The following is a 20,530-nucleotide window of genomic DNA, read 5'->3' as shown; positions in this document are numbered from 1 at the left end:
TTTGTCTAGCGTCGCTATATAGCGATGCTTTACAAAACGCGCTTTTCATACTGATGATTAGCACCCCGCACGTGCTAAATGTCGGTATGTAAACATCGCAATAGGATCCATGTGTAGTAGAGTGATATGAATTAGGGTGAACTTGTAACTCTCATATACATCTTGAAATTTTTAATTTTTCTCTTTTATAACTATAAAAAGTGTAACTTTAAGCCTACCATTGCATAGATCATGAGATTTTGAACATTTTCCCCTTTTACAACTCCTCAATCTGAGCTAAGGAGCAAAAGTAGTTATGACCCCTTCTGTGTAGGCTCTCCAAGGGTATTCCGCCGGCGGAATAGGGTTGGGGCAAGCTCTTCAAACCATATTCCTCTGGTAAAATACACTTAGAGGGTCTATTAAAAAGGTATTATATATTTTTCTTAGGTCATCCTGAGGAACTGTAAAGAGGATATTTGCTCAAAATTTCATGATCCAACCAATGGTGAAAGGAAAAGAAAGGATTTTTGAAAGTCGTAAATAAGTCACCACTTAGACATTATATATGTATATTATATAAAGGTATATTTATATCTATATCTATTTATCAATATTTCATATTTACATATTCCTTGAAATAATTTGGATTTTTTTGCTCCCCAAAAATGACTTGAGCCTATATATTTGGACCCTCCCACCTTTTGTGTACTCGTCCCTCGGGGGTTTTTGCTCGAAAAATGGAAACCCCCAAGTGGAGGCATGTTGGTTGCAACTTCTTTGTGCATTTAGCCATGGATAGGAAAATAGAAGAAGAGTGTGGAGGTGAAAAGAGGGGGAAGAGAATTGTGAGTAGATGAGTAGGGAACAAGAACAGTTAGGCTAGTACAGTATAGAAGTAGAGTGCTGCAAGAGAAAGTAAGATAAATAAGATCAAATAGGTGCGCACAATCTGCTGTAGAATTCCCTATAGTTTCATGGGTTGGCTTACTGCTACCGCTATCCACCATCTTGCAATCTCAGCATGTATGTTTGGCTCTTATCTATGGGTCTGATGCTACCACAAGCCTTCAAGCCATAAACAAAATTTGGAGGCACACTATCTACTTGCATCTTTGTAAAACAGTTTAGTATTTCCTCCACAAAGCTCATGTTCAACATATTCTCCAATTATTGCAGTCCATGAGATTAAATAATGAGCATAAGCTTGTCAAATACATTGCTTGATTTCATAAGGAACCCAAATTTGGCATACACACCAGCCAAGGTGTTGCCTACAAAATGAACTCTTTCCAATTTCAGTAAGAACATGCTACAATCATGGCACTCAAGGAGACTACATTCTACAAAACAAACTCTTTCCAATTTCAGTAAGAACATGCTACAATCATGGCACTCAAGGAGACTGCATTCTACAATGACATCTCTACATATATAGCTTTGAAATCACAAAGGAAGGCATCGGTGAACCAGTCACCAACGGAGCAAGGAGAGGCAGTGGAAGGTGGGTTCGATTAGAGGGAAGGGGTGAGGGAGGTTCATTAGAGGATTTACTACCAGAACTGGAGTTGTGCAGAAGATTGGCATTGTGCAAGGGCTAAAGGATGGCAACAACGGTGGTAAAGTAGCTCGACACTCTTGTAGATGGTGATTTAGCAAAGGAAGCAATGCTTAGGGTGAATATGAAGATAGCAATCGTAAGCATTTTGGTTAAGCTCACCAGATAATCTCTCTCAACCCAGTGAGGACTTTTGCAGTCATGGAGTTCATTGTGGTGGATGAGGGTAGCACTAGATTGTCACCTCCCTGCCGATCTCTCATCGCTTGCAGAACCAGAAAAGCCATTGTCGGAGAGCCATTCCATCCTCACAAGAATTCTGAGTGTGGTACCATATGACGATTCCAATCATCTTCCATTGCAATTCATGTTGCACAACAAAACATGGGAATATCCAGTGGTGCAAACACCAACAGAGGTGATACGGAGATTTGGGAATTGATGAACCTGAGCATCTATGCGCATCTTGTGCAGATACATCTCACAAACTTTCAGATGCTGAACCACTAAGAATTTTCGAACTTATCTTTAGAAAATCAAAATTGTTTGCTCAATTTGGATTGTCTTTAGAAAATGGCACTTGTTTGCTCGATTTGGATTACATAGAAGAGGGACCTGCTTCATAGAAGCTTGATAGGAGATTCACCACCGGAGGGGGAATTACAAGCATTGGCCATAGCCGACAATGCAAATGAAGAATGTCCATGATTAAAGCTTTGTATTGAAGTCCATTGAAGGATTTTATTTGGGTACTAGGCAAGGAGCCAATCCAAGACAATTATAATCAGAGTCATCACCTCCTACGTCAAATGAGAGTCAAAATATGCACTGGATGTCACCCAAGGGTCAAGGCTTGCCAAGACAATAGGGAGTTAATGCAGATGGCACCTGGCAAGGGACTATCACATTGAGCAATAAGACAATGGGGAGTCAATGCACCCAAGGGGCAAGGCTTGGCAAGATAACTTGTGGGAGTTAATGCAGATGGCACTTGTATTTTGCACTGGGTCAAGGCTTGGCAAGAAAATAGGGAGTTAATGCAGATGGCACCTGGCAAGGGACTATGGCATTGAGCAATAAGACAATGGGGAGTCAATGCACCCAAGGGGCAAGGCTTGGCAAGACAAGCCTAGGTCAAATTATGCAGATGGCACCTGGCAAGGGACTGTCATGACATTGAGCAATAAGACAATGGGGTGTCAAATTATGCAGATGGCACGAATTGAGGCTCTTTAAGAGCAACAATTTAAATTATAAACATATGTTCAATCTATATCATTTTGGATATAAAGACTCTAGCTAAGAGCAACGTCTCTCAATGTAATCATATAAAGAAAGCTATAATTGCTATTATACCTCTTTGGTTCAATACAAAACTTGGGTCTTATGGCATCATGTCTTCTTTCTATTTATTAAAAGTTTTGTTAAATTTTGTGCATATTGCCGAGTGACAATGTTATTTTCATGAAATATTTAAGTCTCCTTTCATGGATTTATAAATTTATCATGTCAACGAAAAACGTCAAGGAAAAATATTAAAAATAATTAAATTAACAAATAACTTAGATATAGCTAGAATTTCTAATATAGGATTATTTCAAATTCTTGCATGTTGGTGCAAAAGTATAGATTGAAAAAACAATATTTTTATGTGAATATGATAGTGCCACAAAGTGAACTTTTGATTTGGGAAGGAAAAACGTCAAGGAAAAATATTAAAAATAATTAAATTAACAAATAACTTAGATATAGCTAGAATTTCTAATATAGGATTATTTCAAATTCTTGCATGTTGGTGCAAAAGTATAGATTGAAAAAACAATATTTTTATGTGAATATGATAGTGCCACAAAGTGAACTTTTGATTTGGGAAGAATATTTTCAGAAAGTGAAATTCTGATTTGGAAAGGATATTTTCATAAAGTAAAGTTTTCATTTGGGAAGGATTTTTGGGCTTCGTCCAAAAACAACACAAAAAGTCCAAAATTAATGAAATAGGTGTTATTGCTCCATCTGGATCCTTCGTGCCTCCACGTGCTGCAGACTGGGGTCCTCCCTCACTAACTTCATTGCTTTCTTCCCCTCACACTTGTGAGCGGTGTGGGGTGGGCCCCTTGGTGGTTGACCTTCCTCGAGCCAAAAACAACACAAAAAGTCCAAAATTAATGAAATAGGTGTTATTGCTCCATCTGGATCCTTCGTGCCTCCACGTGCTGCAGACTGGGGTCCTCCCTCACTAACTTCATTGCTTTCTTCCACTCACACTTGTGAGCGGTGTGGGGTGGGCCCCTTGGTGGTTGACCTTCCTCGAGCCTAGCAAGCTCCGCTAGTGCCTACCTCTTAAGCGAAGATCTTTTATTGCCAAGTATCATAACAATCTTTGACTTGGCCCATTTATCTGTGAACTGGCGATCGGGGGGGTTAGGATACCTAGAGCGAACAGCAGCGAGGGTCTCATCAGCCAACCTCTTTGGCTGCTCTTTGAAGTGGATAAAGCAATCTCTGTAATTGTTAGCAATTACTTATAGAGCGCATGAAGGCCATGATGTCCTTCCCCCATGCATCCATCAAGATGCCTCCTGTCTGAGTGATGTCATAGAATATCGTACCATCATCCAGAGGCACGTCTAAATCATCTGAATCATCATTGTCCCCACCGCCACCCCTCCCAAAGCACTGTGCCATGCATCCCCCACCGCTCTCCCTGCTACTACGCCTGCTACCGTGTCGTGTCAAGCTAGTACACTGGCCACTTGTAGCTGGAGACTGCACGGGACTACGTTGACCACTTGTAGTTGGAGAACCAAATCTTGACTGCACAAGAGTACACCGGCGGCTTTGCGAGACAAAAGGACCTCCTGACGGCATGGGGGAAGGGGCATAAGATGGCATGGCAGAAGGGACATAAGACGGCATGGGGGAAGGGACATAAGACGGCATGGGAGATGGGCCTGCGCTGTGTAGCCGGTTGGGTTGTGCTGACTCCGCTGGGGTGATCTCAGCTGGTGTGGGCTGGTTTGGAGTCTATAGTGCTGACTCCTGGGGGGTGTTTAGAGTACCCGTCATATACCTGTATAACTCCATAGGACTAGGAGGGTGCCCTAAAAGGTTATATAAGTCCCTAAAAATAGAATCCCAAGGATCAGGTGAGCTCGAAGCGCTTCCTGGCCACATGATACGAGCTAGAGATACTTTGGAGAGGTATCGAGGTGCATGATGTGAGCAGGCCTCCCTCGTCACGAGACTTCAACTGCAAAGCAGTCTTGATGTGGACGATGCATGACTTCCCAGGCTATGGTAAGTGTTCAAGTAAGCATTGTACTTCTAATTATGAATAGGCAAAGGATGTGGCACCCTAAACCCACCTTCAACTCTTAATTGCATCTATTGTTAAGGTCTCACTACATCGGGTTACTATGCATGTCCTGTTTGTGGTCCTTCGCTAGTTGCCTCATGGGCAGACACATTGAATAAGGTCATCTATGAGAATCACCATCGATTTCTCCCACCTGATCATCCTAGATATGTTGCCCCTTGGAATGAAGTCCTCCCACAATCACTCACCGCGGGAGATTGGATGAAAATTTGCGATGGTTCCACGACTCCTCCACCACTTGGCATGAGCCGGTAAGGGTTTGTATCTATTGTGTGCTATATTGGCTAGAAATAAAGATTGCCCGCTAACACTTTATTTTGTTTAGATACTCCATATTTTATCGTTTACCATATTTGTCCCACCTCAAGATCAATCACCTGCTTGATCCCATGCATATCTTCAAGAATGTGACATCTACCATTTGGGAGCATTTGAATGGGACACGAGATTTTGTAGGCATAAGGGAGGATCTACGTACCACAGGGAGGATGCATGAAGCTTGGCCACAAGAGAGACCAAATGGGCGTTTTTTTACCTCGTGCACCGTGGAGGTTATCAAAGCTAGAGATGGCGACGGTGAAGCATGCTATTACTACAATTCGTACTCCCACTGGATGCATGAGGTGTTTGAAGGGAGCCTTTACAAAGAGCAAGAAAAGAGGTGTAGAGCATTATATGGCTTGAAATCTCATGATTGGCACAAGATGCTCCAAGTAAGTATTTTATGTGCATAATATCTTTTTCCTTTCAAATTTGTGAGTGAATAATTATAAGCAACTAATCAAGCACCTCCTCGTGGGTTCAGTTCATACTACCTACTAGCATTTCACGTAGTGCATCGAAGGACGTGAAAGATTGTATTTACAAGATGGGCGAGCTTGTGAGGTACTTTACATGATATAAAATATGATGCGTATCAATGCTCCATGCAAGTTTGAATGCATATTGCTAATATGTTGTAACTTTTCATTTCTAGGTATGTGAGCTCAAAGGAAATAGATCCCACCACGCCTAAGAATGCTCGAGTTATGTCAGTGGAGGTGGTTTGTTTAGTAGAGGAGACATTTCCAGGTTCTATTCTCATAAGCCAACTACATCTTATAGTGCATTTGGTGGATGAGATTGCTATATGTAGTACTATACATGCACGATGGTTGTTCTTCCTCGAGTGCTTCATGAAGACCTTGAAGGGCTTTGTGAGACAAAATGCAAGACCCGAAGGTAGCATGGCCGAGGGTTGGTTGGTACAAGAGTCACTTGTACATATTTCCGAGTTTCTTGTTGATGTGGATAGCTCTCTCCCACGACTATGGAGAGAAGATGAAGACCTAAAGATGACCTCTATTGTGCCTCAAGGGAAAGGACACAACAAAGTAATAGACATGGAGTTGCATAATAGTATCAACCTCTATTGCGTGCTTAATAGTGATGTGATGAAAAGATGGGTGACAAGATATGAGGATGCAAAGGCAAGAAGAAAGGGCCCTCTTTCGTACACACCACGGATCTCGTGTGCCATACCCTCAGTATCTAAGAGCATTTCCAAAGGATATTCATGTGGATTGGCTACTTGATGAAATGGAGAAAGCAGAGAAAGACGAGGGGATGCATATCACAATGGAAGAATGGGAGTATGCTAGGGGATGCATGAGCAAGGTCGGTATATAGAATGTTATGCATAAGTTAGGAGCTTTCAATAATTTAGATTGCTTATTTAATTGATTTTTTCTTGGTGTAGTGCACTATGTTCAATGCTATATGGTGTGAGTGTGGGGGTTAAAGGTCACTGTGCCTTTACCCCAATTATGTACAATACTCAAACACATATATAAATGAATGAAAAAGAAGATTAGGGTGGTTCTACACCCACCAAAACTTGTGTGGCTCTCTGTCTCTGTATTTCTCTCTCTCCCTCTTCCATTCTTGCTTCTGTTGAGAGCACTCTCAATTGGTATCAGAGCTCGGGTGATCTAGCTGAGCGTGCGTGAATGCTTGGAAGCTCAGCAGCTCTGTGGGAGGAAGGAGAAGCTCTGTGGGAAGCTTTGTGGGTGACTTTACTTGCATCTGAGTGTGTAGAGACCTTGGAGGAACCTTTGGAAAAGTCACTTTGGTTTTGCGAAGTGGTTTTGAGAGCCTGTTAAGTGTTTTCAAAGAAAAAGTCGTTTTTTGAGCTTTTCCCTGTTCCGTTCGATGACAGAGACTCCGTATTGACTTGTAGAGGCAACTATTGATTGCTTTTGATGTCCACTTCACTTCAGGAGCTTGGAAACACCTTCATTCTTGAATCTGGGATCATTTCATTTGATTTCTGACTCACTGTGTCAGTTTTTGCGTTTTTTCCCCAGGTGTTGGAACTCAAGTTTAGAGCAACCATTTGCAGATCTGTCAGTTCCGGTGGACTCAAGAGGTCCTCCTAAAACTTCTATGTTGCTCATCATTCGCAGTATGGTGGAGTTTACAAACAGCTCTGTTTCCAAAAACGTTTTTCAGTCCGTGTGTTGGACCTAGTGATTGAGACCATGGTTTCCAAAACCGTCTATCCCATTGCGTTTCGGACGCCCAAAAACCCCTACCTGTCAGTTCTTGCATGATTCAGTGGAGGATTTTCAGAGTTATAGATCTCTGTGTATTCGATTTCATCTCTCTATTATGCATTTTTCATTCTAAGGTTTTGAAACCTTAGATTTATGCCACATGGCAGTGGATAAGTGTTGACTCCCATTTCTCACTCATTGGTTGGGATTTTGGAGTTCAGGCAGAAGAGAGATATTTGTAGATTTTCTTGTTGAGTCCGATTATGCAATGGCGCCCATGTTTTGAGGCATCTCAGGTTCTATTTTCAGTAGCGGTCAATACCGTGAGACTATGATTTCTTGAGCATACCTTATGCAGATCACTCTGGTTGCAGTTTGAGCAGTGTGAGTCCTTTGGCACTTATTGGCATTTTGGATTACCATTGCAGTTGGCATTTTCTTTTGGGCTAGATTTGCTCATATGGATGCATAGTATATGCACATGAATTAGATGCTTGAGCTTTGAGTTTTGGTGATATTTTAGTCTATTGTGGCATACACATTTGGGTGCACCTAGTATTTGGTGTGATTCTCTCTTGAGGCACTAGCATTTGGGATTTTGCTTTATTTGCATCATGGCATCCTCTTCCATGTCTGAAAAGGAGTTTTTTAGCATTAAAAAGTTTGATGGGACAAACTTTTCTTTGTGGAAAGACCAAATAAGGGATGTGCTTATTCAAAAGAAGCAGATTAAACCCTTGGCAGGGATTGAAGCTAAGCCTGCAAATATGTTTGAGGATGATTGGAATGAGTTGGATGCTCGGGGAGGTCACTCATCATATGTAACCCTATCACGTGAGTTCAACAGAAGGATATTTTTTATTTCTAAAATTTATAGAAATAAATATACATAAGGGACTATTTAAAATAGTTTTGGAAAAAATTTACAGATTTGTATAGAAAAGGGGTACATCTTATTAATGAAAAAATTTACAGATAAGGGATTTTAAATATAGGCCTTGAACGCACGTGATATAGAGGGTCTATACATAGTGACCCCCCTGACATTGGATGCATTAGCAAAATCTACTATTAGACTTCATCTTGCAGAGTCAGTTTATTTCACAGTAGTAAATGAGCAGACTACGGAAGATTTGTGGAAGAAACTGTGTGCCACTTATGAAAAGGAAACTGCCTCTAATAAAGTTTACCTCATGAAGAGGTTGTTTGAGCTACAGATGAAGGAAGGGGTCTCCATTGCTTCTCACTTGAGTGAATTCAATATTATTTTCAGCCAGCTTGAGGCTCAAAAAATGAATTTTGCTACGGAGACTAAGGCAATATTTCTCTTATGTTCATTGCCATCCTCATGGGATACCTTCCGTACAGCTATCAGTAACTCTGCACCTGGTGGAGTACTGAAATTTGATGATGTTGTGGGTAGCTTGTTGGCCAAAGAGATTAGACGGAAGTCTATGGATGGCAACAAGCAGGATGCAGCCTTAAATGTGCAAAGGGGCAGATCACAGTTCAGGGGGAAGTCCCAAGAAAGAGGGAAGTCTCATAGCAAATCTAGGGCACGAAACATTGAGTGTTACCACTGTGGGAAGAAGGGCCATATGAAAAAGGATTGCTACAAGCTGAAAAGAGAGCAAAAGGATAAGAAAAAGAATGCAAATTGGGGTGCAAATCAAAAGAAAGAGAGTCCAAGGGAGGACAAAGGAAAAGTGAAAATCGAGGAGATCAATGCAGTCACACATGATAGTGACAATGACGTTCTCTTCATGTCTAGTTTATCTGCAGAGTTGCTTACCACTTCAGATGATGCATATTCCCAGGATTGGATTTTGGATTCTGGTGCTTCATTCCATGTTATTCCCCATAGGGAATGGTTCTCCACTTATGACAGTGGAAAGACAGGTTGTGTGCATCTTGGAAATGACTATGCATGTAACATAGTGGGAGCAGGTGACATAAAGTTTTCTTTTGCAAATGGGTCTGCATTTGTTTTGAAACATGTGAGACATGTGCCTAAGCTGACCAAGAGTCTTATTTCAGTGGGTCAGCTAGATGATGCTGGTTTTCACACCCCTTTTGGCTTTCAGAGTTGGAAAATTCAAAAGGGATCTATGCTTTTGGCCAGAGGTGCCAAGTGTGGTACTTTGTATCCCTTACATGTAACAGGGGTATTTGATCATGTTGTTACAATAATCGAGCAGCCAAGCACTTCTTTGTCGCATTGCAGGTTGGGGCACATGAGCCAGAATGGAATGAAACTCTTATGCCATTTGGGTTATGTACCACATTTGAGTTTCTCTGATTTTGACTTTTGTGAGCACTGTCTCTATGGGAAGCAGACTAAATCAGCCCATAAAAGAAGGGGAAAGAAAGAGTTTGAAAAGCTTGATTTGGTGCATTCAGACGTATGTGGTCCCATGCCTACACGGTCATTAGGCGGGGCTGAATACTATGTGACATTCATTGATGATGCAACTAGGAAAGTGTGGGCTTATGCTATAGCTCGGAAGAGTGATGTGTTCCAGGTATTTCAGAAATGGCTGGCCTTGGTTGAGAATCAGTCAGGTAGAACGCTTAAATGCCTACGGACTGACAATGGTGGAGAGTATCTCTCTCATGACTTTCAGCATTTCTGTGATACACGTGGGATTAAGAGGGAGCTCACATCCCCTCATAATCCAGAGCAAAATCCAGTTGTAGAAAAGATGAATCGTACCATTCAAGAAAGGTTGCAATGCATGCTTTTCAATGCAAGTCTTTCTGGTGGTTTTTGGGCTGAGGCAATGAAGACTGCAGTGCATGTGATCAATAGATCACCTAGTAAGAGTTTGGATGGTGGTATTCCTAAAGAGGCATGGAGTGGCAAGAAGCCCTCTTACTCTCACTTGCGTATATTTGGGTGTGAGGCATATGCACATGTGCCAAAAGAGCTTCAAAAGAAGCTAGATCCTAAGTCTAGGAAATGCATCTTTCTGGGTTATGGTGAAAGTGGAGAGATGGGCTATCGTCTCTGGGATCCAGAAGCAAAGAACATCATACGCAGCCATGATGTGGTCTTCAATGAGAAGAAGATGCATAAGGCACCCATGAGGGATGTGGAAATGAGGAGAATCACTTTCTAGGATGTGAATCCACCTGCATATGTTGATAGACAACAAGCTATCCATGCACCAAATGTGCAAGAAATGGTACCACCAAGTACTCCCACAGGTATATAATCAAGGGTAGATGATGGATCATCTATTGGTGGAAATGATGAGCCAAATGTGGCTGATATGCAGGTGGCATGACACCTTCCAATACCATGAGCCAATTAGCCTTTCTAGTGCAAGGTAATCTTGATTTCTATCAAAAGTACTTACACACACATTTAAAAGTTCAACGTTAAAAAACTTTGTCAGTAAAATATCCATACATTAGCTTGTTTCAGTTAATTGCTAATGTCTTTGACCTTTTGGGATGTCACTTGCAACTATGGCCACCTCAGCAGCTAACCACAAGCAAAAGTTCACTTTCCTTGGATACTCTATTTTGCAGTGCTCTGCCAAGTGTTTACCTGCACAAAGCATCATGTCATCAAGCATAAAAATGGTTCCAATAAAAAAAATCACACCATCTCCTTAAGACAAAGATAGCAAGCTGAAATGCCCTTGAGAAGATCTTCTAGAGTGTCTAGACCACCTGATAAGTTTATTCCAGGGGTAGACTATGTGATGCTTACTGATTGCAGGGAGCCTTCTTGCTACAAAGAGGCTATGATGTGCGAGGATCAATGCAAGTGGGAGTATGCTATGCAATCAGAGATGAATTCACTTATGAAGAATAAGACTTGGGACTTGGTTTCTTTGCCACATGGAAAGAAAGCATTGCCATGTAAATGGGTCTACAAAATGAAGGTCACAGGTGATGATGTGCCTAGGTACAAGGCCCGTTTGGTTGCTAAAGGGTGCAAGCAAGAGAAGGGTGTGGAATTTGATGAGATATTTTCTCTGGTTGTGAAGATGACCACACTTAGATGCATGCTTGGACTAGTGGCACTAGAGGATATGGAGCTTATGCAGATGGATGTCAAGACAGCTTTCTTGCATGGGGATTTGCATGAGGAAATTTACATGGTGAAGCCGGAAGGCTTTGAAGAAAAGGGAAAAGAGCATTTAGTTTGCAAGCTGAAGAAGAGTCTCTATGGTCTTAAGCAAGCGCCTAGAGAATGGTATCAGAAGTTTGATGCTTTCATTTGGTCCTAGGGTTTTAGAAGGAGTGAAATTGATCACTGCCTCTACATTAAAAGGGCTAAGGATAATAGCCTGATAATCTTGGCACTATATGTGGATGATATGCTATTGGCTAGCAAGAATAGTTATGAGCTAGATGCATTAAAGGCCAAATTGCATGAGGCCTTTGATATGAAGGATTTGGGATTTGCACGTCATATTCTTGGTATGCGCATCACGCATGATCGGAGTAGGAAACTCCTTTGGCTTTCACAAAAAGAGTATGTTACAAAAGTATTGCAGTGTTTCAATATGGAGGGGGGAAGGCAGTGAGTACTCCATTGCCTCCATATGTGAAATTGAGTCATACAGATAGTCCCAAATCAGATGAGGAGAGGGCCATGATGGCCAAGGTTCCTTATGCATCAGTAGTTGGGAGCCTTATGTATGCTATGATAGCTACTAGACCAGACATTGCATTTGCAGTGGGAGTTGTTAGCCGGTATATGGCTAATCCAGGAAAGAGGCATTGGGAGGTAGTTAAGTGCATCATGAGGTAGAGGAAGGGTACCAAGGAGATGTGCATCTGCTTTGGTAGAGGAGACATGCATGTACTTGGGTACATAGATTCAAACTATGCAGGGCATGTGGATAGTAGGAGATCCACTTTTGGTTATGTGTTCACCTTTGCAGGTGGTGCAGTGTCGTGGATGTCTCGCACACAGAAGTGCATTTCTTTGTCTACGACAGAGGATGAGCATGTTGCAGCCACAGAGGGTTGCAAGGAGGCTATATGGCTTGATCAACTAGTGCGAGATTGGGGGATTCATACAGGTGTACTGACATTGCATAGTGATTCCATGAGTGCTATTCAGCTAGCACGGAATCCGGTCTTTCATGCAAAGACCAAACACATTGAGGTCAGGTACCATTTCATCAAGGAAGTACTTGAGGACAAGCGCATAGAGCTTGTCAAGGTTCATACAGATGATAACCTTGCAGATATGTTGACGAAGAGTCTACCTAGTCAGCGGTTTGAGTATTGTAGTGTATTGATGGGCATTGGATAGTATGCTCACTGGTTGTTCTCCCTTAAAGGCACATTGTCCTTTAGGTGGGAGGTTGTGGGGATAAAGGTCACTGTGCCTTTACCCCGGTTATGTACAATACTCAAACACATATATAAATGAATGAAAAAGAAGATTAGGGTGGTTCTGCACCCACCAAAACTTGTGTGGCTCTCTGTCTCTGTATTTCTCTCTCTCCCTCTTCCATTCTTGCTTCCGTTGACTCTCAGTGAGGGCAAGCGTTTTTGAACACAACGGATTGATGATAAGAGAAACACACAAGATTGCGGCATCATTGCTAGCTTTGAGGGAGCCAATGGAGCCATGGATGATTATTGTGGCATAATCCAAGATATTATTAAGCTTGACTTTCGACGCTTCTTTGTGTATTTTTTGGATGTAAAGTGGTTTAAGGACGTGGTGGAAAGAGGCCCTAATGCAACAATCAAATGCCATGCAAGTGGCTTTGTAACTATTGACTCCACAAAGTTTTGGCAAAGTAGGAAGGACACACTAGTACTACTGCAACAATGTGAACGGGTAATGTGCACACATCTAAAAATACTCGCTTTTAAATATTTGATGCAAGAAAAATAACATGATTGTATTTGTGTTTGAATTAGGTTGTCTATCAACCAATGGTGGATAATAATAGATGGTGGCATATCATACATATTATGCCACATTCCAAAGTGATGTATAGTACATTTACTAATATGGAGCGTATGGAGGATGATCATGGCCATGGACATGATGATGACCATGATATGAGAGAGGAGGATGATCATGAGATAGGAGATACAGATATTGAGGCCATTACCTGTGAGGACGAGCCTACCATTGGTGATGTTGATTTCGATGAGCACATGAGTAGCACAAGTAGTAGTGGGTTGAATGTATTTTTAGATCTAAACACTTGTTGGGATTTTGAAGTAGATAGTTTGGCAAGGGTTGATCTCATTGAGGATGAGATTGAACCGTAGCCCATCATTGATATTGGCAAAACTATTTTACATATTGTCTCATTCTCCTCACCTCACTTAATTCTTGTATATGTGGGCTTGCAAAAAAGCATTGATGTTTTTGTTAAAATTATGTGCTTTGGTAATCATGGGCAATGTTTGGAAAGCAATGATGTACACCAAAATCTCACTTTCTATATTCTCTGGTTTGCATCTAAATGCGCGTCTAATTCCCAGTGTAAACGCACCAATAAACACGCTAATACACATGCAAATAGACACGCTGATAAACGCCATGTTAGACGGGCCAGTATTTTCTCAGTTTAGATGCACAAATAGACGTGTTAATACATGCGCAGATAGACGTGCTGATAAACACAATGTTAGACGGGCCCGTATTTTCTCAATTTAAATGCGCAAATAAACGTGCTAATACACGCGCAAATAGATGAGTTATTAGATGCATTATTAGATGCGCCTGTAATTCCTCTACTCAAGCAATGCCTATAGATGCGCCTGCTATTTTGCGCATCTACCAAGCACGTCTATAGTTGCTTTGTGTTGTGCATGTGATGTTTGATCTCCTTATAAAAATTTGTGAGTATAATGGAATTACTCGTTTGAAGTTATTTATAAATTTCATGACTATTGAACACATAGAGGTATGGTATCAACATACCGATGCCTAATTTTTTGGTACTTAAGTACTTTGTGAGTATAATGGAATTACTCATTTGAAGTCCTTTATAAAATTTCATGATTGTTGTAAACATAGAGGTGTAATATTGAGTACCGATGCCTAATTGTTTGGTACTTAATGCACCATAGCATGGGAAAAAATGGGGAAATGTGCATGTGATGCACCATAAAATTATGCAAGTATAATTTACTTACCCATATAAAGGTCTTTATAAAGTCTCATGAACATCAGGTAGAAATATGTATGGAATAATGATGTATGGACATTGGAAATTGGATAGTGTGGGGATGTAGATTTTGACATTGGACAAGAAGGATATCACGAAATTCTCACTTTCAAAACAAGAGACAAAAGAACATAGATTCTTAGATAGTCTAGCAAGTTGAAAAGACATCCAGTGTGGAATGTAGGAAACACATAAAAACTTAGCTAAAAAGAAAAGCCTGATTAGAGCTTGCAAAGGTGAAGGCGGCTAGAAAGGAAGGCAAATGTGTTGTCTATCGAGATGGCAAGGAATGGATTAGAGACTTTTGAAGCTTCATGAGTGTTGAACAATAAGGGTATGGTCAAAGCATACCGATGCATAATAGTTTGGTAGTTATGCACCATTTGGTCAAGGATGCTTTTATTAAAGGGATACTTATATAATAGTATAATATAATGGCTATTTTTTTCTATATTGTTTAACTTTGTTTCATATTAATGGAAAATTATATATTTTTAAAAAACTTTCCTTTCAAAATTTAATTAAAATTTTCTCAATGGTTTAAAGAACTTTCAAGAATATTTTAAAAATATCAAAAGATGTCACTTTTTAGCATTTTCACGATTACAATCTATGAATATGTTAAATAAATCATGTTCAAAAGTCACGACATTCGAAGACAATTCACATGTGTATATACTCCTCAGCACAGTGCAAGAGCTAAAAGGAAGAATGGTTCCTTAGCAGATAGTGCTAAAGCAATGCTCAATTTGAGAAGCGTCTTCTGAATCAGTATTCGACAGAGGCAATAGCCACTGTAAACTACTTGCTTAATGGACTTTCGACCAAACCAATATAGGGTATGACACCTTATGAAGCATTCACTAGACATAAGCAATGCATTGGGCATCTTTGCATATTTGGTTGCATAGCATATGCCCACATACATGGCGACCATCGTAGAAAATTGGATACGAAATCACATAGATGCATCATGGTTGGCTATAGTGAAGACAGCAAAGCATACAAGTTGTATGATCCCATCAACCGCAAGGACGTTATCTCCAGAGATGTAATCCTTGATGAGGAATCAGAGTGGAAAACCTCAAACACATAGGAGATAGACACACCGATTACACAATCATCTACAGAAAAGGTTGATGAAGAAGAGCAAGAATTTCTAGAAGCACCCCAAGCAGAGTCACAACAACTCAGACGTTCTACTAGGGGAAGCAAACCACCTACCAGATTGACATATGCTCAGAAAGGCAAAGCAATTTAGGTTGAGACCACCAACTGTTGTCTTATGACTACCATCATGGCTACAAAAGAGCCAATGTACTTTAAAGACAAGCCACAATGACAAACTTCTATGAATAAAGAAATGGATGCTTTGTAGAAGAACAACACTTAGGAATTATGTGACCTTCCACTAGGAAAGAAGGCCATAGCAAACAAATGGGTATACAAAGTGATGTACAATCTAGATGATGGCATTGAAAGATACAGATCCAGGCTAGTTGCAAAAGGATTTGCACACCAATATGGTCACAATTATGATGAGACTTATGCTCCAGTAGCAAAGATGGATTCCATATGATTCTTGATATCACTAGCAACACTCAATAGATGGAATGTGTATCAGTTCCATGTCAAGAATGCTTTTCTCAATGGTTACCTAGATGAGGAAGTCTACATCCAACAACCAGGAGGTTATGTTGAACCAGAAAAGGAGAATTAGGTTTGCCATCTCAAGAAAATTCTCTATGGCTTAAAGCAAGCACCCAGGAGTTGGTATAGCATAATCGACAAGTATTTTGCTGATCTAGGATACATGAAGTCCAATGCAGATCATACTCTCTAGTACAAAGTTCAAGGGGAAGATGTCATTAACACCTATTTCATTAATTTTGGACTGGTGCACTGTCCAAATTTATTTTGTGAGATAACTTTGGATAAAACTTAAAAAAAAAAGAGGCTCTTATAAAACAAAACATTGAGTCAAAAAGGAAGATTAAAAAAAATCAAATTAGAAAAAATGATGTGACATGTTATTAAAACTAGAGTACATTAAGAAAAGAGGACATCACATTGTTAAAAGAGACAAAAAGTAAGATTTAAAAAAATCCAATTAGAAAAAATGATGTAACATGTTATTAAAACTAGAGTACATTTAAAAAAGAGCACATCACATTTTTTAAAGAAGTAGATCATATCACTCCAAGCCATATGGTGTCAAAAAACACCTTACATTAGCTCAGCCCTACATGGCTTCTTGCAAAACTAGAGTACATTTAAAAAAGAGCACATCCCATTTTTTAAGGAAGTAGATCATATAACTCAAAGCCATATGGTGTCAAAAAACACCTTAAATTAGCTCAGCCCTACATGGCTTCTTGCAGAGAATACAAGATAATCTAATTTACAAACTGTATTAGCAATGTAGAGAAAAGTATAGAAGATCTCATCTTGGTCTCTCTTATCTTCTCAATAACTCAATCTTCCACTACCCAAAGTCTAGAAGATCTTATTACTGGTCTCTCTTATGAAAACAAGTGGACTTTAAAGCCGCAGGCCATGCGTAACCAGAGCTGGCATCACAGATCTCCTCACAACCTATTTCGAATCTTCCACCGACTTGTAAGCATTCAACAACTCCTCTTTTTGCTCTTGGCTTTCCTCATCTTCACCTTTTTGTTCAATATAGCTTCTAGCTGTTGCCATATCTTATACAAAAATTTAGCTCGTTAGCATAAGAAGTATGTGATTAAAAGAAGTAAAAAAGAAATCTAGAGATATTCACCCCTTCTGCTGAGTTCAAATCAAGCAGCCATGTGCATAACATATACTCCTCGACTGATTTTTTGTTCATGGGGGTTCCATACAAAAGGGATCAAAGATAGAATTTGAGTTTAGTAAATGAAGTCACATAGTAATTGGCCATTGTCTTGGAGGGAAACTAAGAGAAGGAGAGTGAGGGAGTGATAGTGAGGGATGCACAATGAGCCGCCCCTCCTTCAAGAGTGATAGAAAGTGAGGAAACAGACAATAATGTAAAGTGAAAGAAGAATACAAGTTACAGAGAAGGACTAGGGTGTAAGAAATAAGAGTGTGTGGAATAAAGTGATTGAAGCATTGGGAATGCTCTACTTTAAGTGAGTGGAATGGTCCAACTGACACTTTAACAATAGTGTGTAATAAAAGGTTTGAAAATCTTGTGGAGCATTGGGAATTAATACTTTGAAGTGAAATATTACAAATAATTATTATGTTCTTCTCATCACACATTAATCACGTCATCACACATTCATATAATAATTCTTATCACACATTTAATATTTCCAAATAATCACATCATCACACATTCATATCATAAAATTGTTTGCATGAAATAAATATATAAATATCATGAGTAAATGCCACTTAAGTAGTAATAAGTCACAAATTGGTGTATAATCAACAAAAACAACATTATGATTCAATACATTGTAACAAATAAATGTCAACCATAATGCTCATGGAATAAACAACATCATGAGAATATGCTCCTCATGCATATATACAAAAACAACATCAAACATGCATCACAACTCTTTTCATGCTTCTAGTGGAGGTTATGGCAACTCTTCTGATGCTTCTAGTGGAGGCTGTGGTGCTCTAGGTGTACACCGAGTCTCTACTTCTTCTGTAGTGTGTACTTCTTGTGTACTTCTTCTATAGTGTGTAGTGTACTTCTTCTATAGTAGACTCAGTATCCTCTTCCTCAAATGCAAGTGGAGGCTGTGGCAACTCTTTTGGTGCTCTAGGTGCACTAAGTCTCTACTTCATCTATAGTGTTGTGTAGTTCTTTCGGAGTAGACTCAATCTCCTCTTCCTTAAATGCAAGCTCTGATATTGCTTCAATTTCATGTTGTATTCCAATGGCAGCAATTAGGTCTTGAATTATTTCAGCCCTAAACAATTGTATATCCTCCTTTGAATATTTGAGCTCCAAAGAATCTTCCGATGAGACTTGTGGCTTAAGTGAGAAAATTTCTTTGAAAATCAACATGTAGTTATAGGCAACTCTCCACCCACAGCTATGCCCATCTTCTTGCTCTACTACTAAATGCCTTTGGAAGTCTAGCGAGTCTTTGTACTGTCATGTTTATCTGATAGCAGATACCAACTTCTCAACCGACCTGCTCATCATGACATATTAAAAACTTAGTGTGTCTATTACATAAGATACATAATATAGAAGTAACAACAGATTAATAGAATACTTACATTTGCATTGAGCCATGAAAGCCTGCAATCGTGTTGACAAACCAACAATAGTTGTCTTCAAGTTCCCAAACCACCAGACTCCAATGTGCCCTACACGAATAATTAAGAACCATTATTATTTAACATAATGTTGCCACCAGTAGAAGATGAACATAAAGGTTGTGATGATACATCTTGTGATATGCCATAAACACGACTCACATGCCATCTAAATATAAAGGATGTAACCATTTACCAACATCGGCTGCCGTCTTTCTACTATCATTAAGTATAGGAAAAAGGAGGGAATCCAACATATACACACGATTTTGTACTGATCTAGAAAATCGTGAGATAACTATATTGCACTAACAAATAAATGAATATTAGCTTATTAGATTTAATCAAATTATCGAATTATCTGAGAATGCTCTCAACGGAAGCAAGAACGGAAGAGGGAGAGAGAGCGAGAGAGAGAGACAGAGAGCCACACAAGTTTTGGTGGGTGCAGAACCACCCTAATCTTCTTTTTCATTCATTTATATATGTGTTTGAGTATTGTACATAACTGGGGTTAAGGCACAGTGACCTTTAACCCCACAACCTCCCACTTAAAGGACAATGTGCCTTTAAGGGAGAACAACCAGTGAGCATACTATCCAATGCCCATCAATACACGACAATACTCAAACCGCTGACTAGGTAGACTCTTCGTCAGCATATCTGCAGGGTTATCATCTGTATGAACCTTGACAAGCTCTATGCGCTTGTGCTCAAGTACCTCCCTGATGAAATGGTACCTGACCTCAATGTGTTTGGTCTTTGCATGAAAGACCGGATTCCGTGCTAGTTGAATAGCACTCATGGAATCACTATGCAATGTCGGTACACCTGTATGAATCCCCAAATCTCCCACTAGCTGATCAAGCCATATAGCCTCCTTGCAAACCTCTGTGGCTGCAACAACATACTCAGCCTCTGTGGTAGACAAAGCAACGCACTTCTGTGCGCGAGACATCCACGACACTGCACCACCTGCAAAGGTGAACACATAACCAGAAGTGGATCTCCTACTATCCACATGCCCTCTGCATAGTCTGAATCTGTGTACCCAAGTACACACATGTCTCCTTTACCAAAGCAGATGCACATCTCCTTGGTACCCTTCATGTACCTCATGATGCACTTAACTGCCTCCCAATTCCTCTTTCCTGGATTAGCCATATACCGGCTAACAACTCCCACTGCAAATGCAATGTCTGGTCTAGTAGCTATCATAGCATACATAAGACTCCCAACTGCTGATGCATAAGGAACCTTGGCCATCATGGCCCTCTCCTCATCTGATTTCGGACTATCTGTATGACTCAGTTTCACATATGGAGGCAATGGAGTACTCACTGCCTTCCCCCCCTCCATATTGAAACGTTGCAATACTTTTGTAACATACTCTTTTTGTGAAAGCCAAAGGAGTTTCCTACTCCGATCACGCGTGATGCGCATACCAAGAATATGACCTGCAAATCCCAAATCCTTCATATCAAATGTCTCATGCAACTTGGCCTTTAATGCATCTAGCTCATAAGTATTCTTGCTAGCCAATAGCATATCATCCACATATAGTGCCAGGATTATCAGGCTATTATCCTTAGCCCTTTTAATGTAGAGGCAGTGATCAATTTCACTCCTTCTA

Source organism: Dipteris shenzhenensis, chromosome 3, assembly GCF_047967505.1.
Source record: "Dipteris shenzhenensis isolate YYH24624 ecotype China chromosome 3, Dip_SZ_1.0, whole genome shotgun sequence".
NCBI lineage: Eukaryota > Viridiplantae > Streptophyta > Polypodiopsida > Gleicheniales > Dipteridaceae > Dipteris > Dipteris shenzhenensis.
This window is presented reverse-complemented; position numbering follows the sequence as displayed.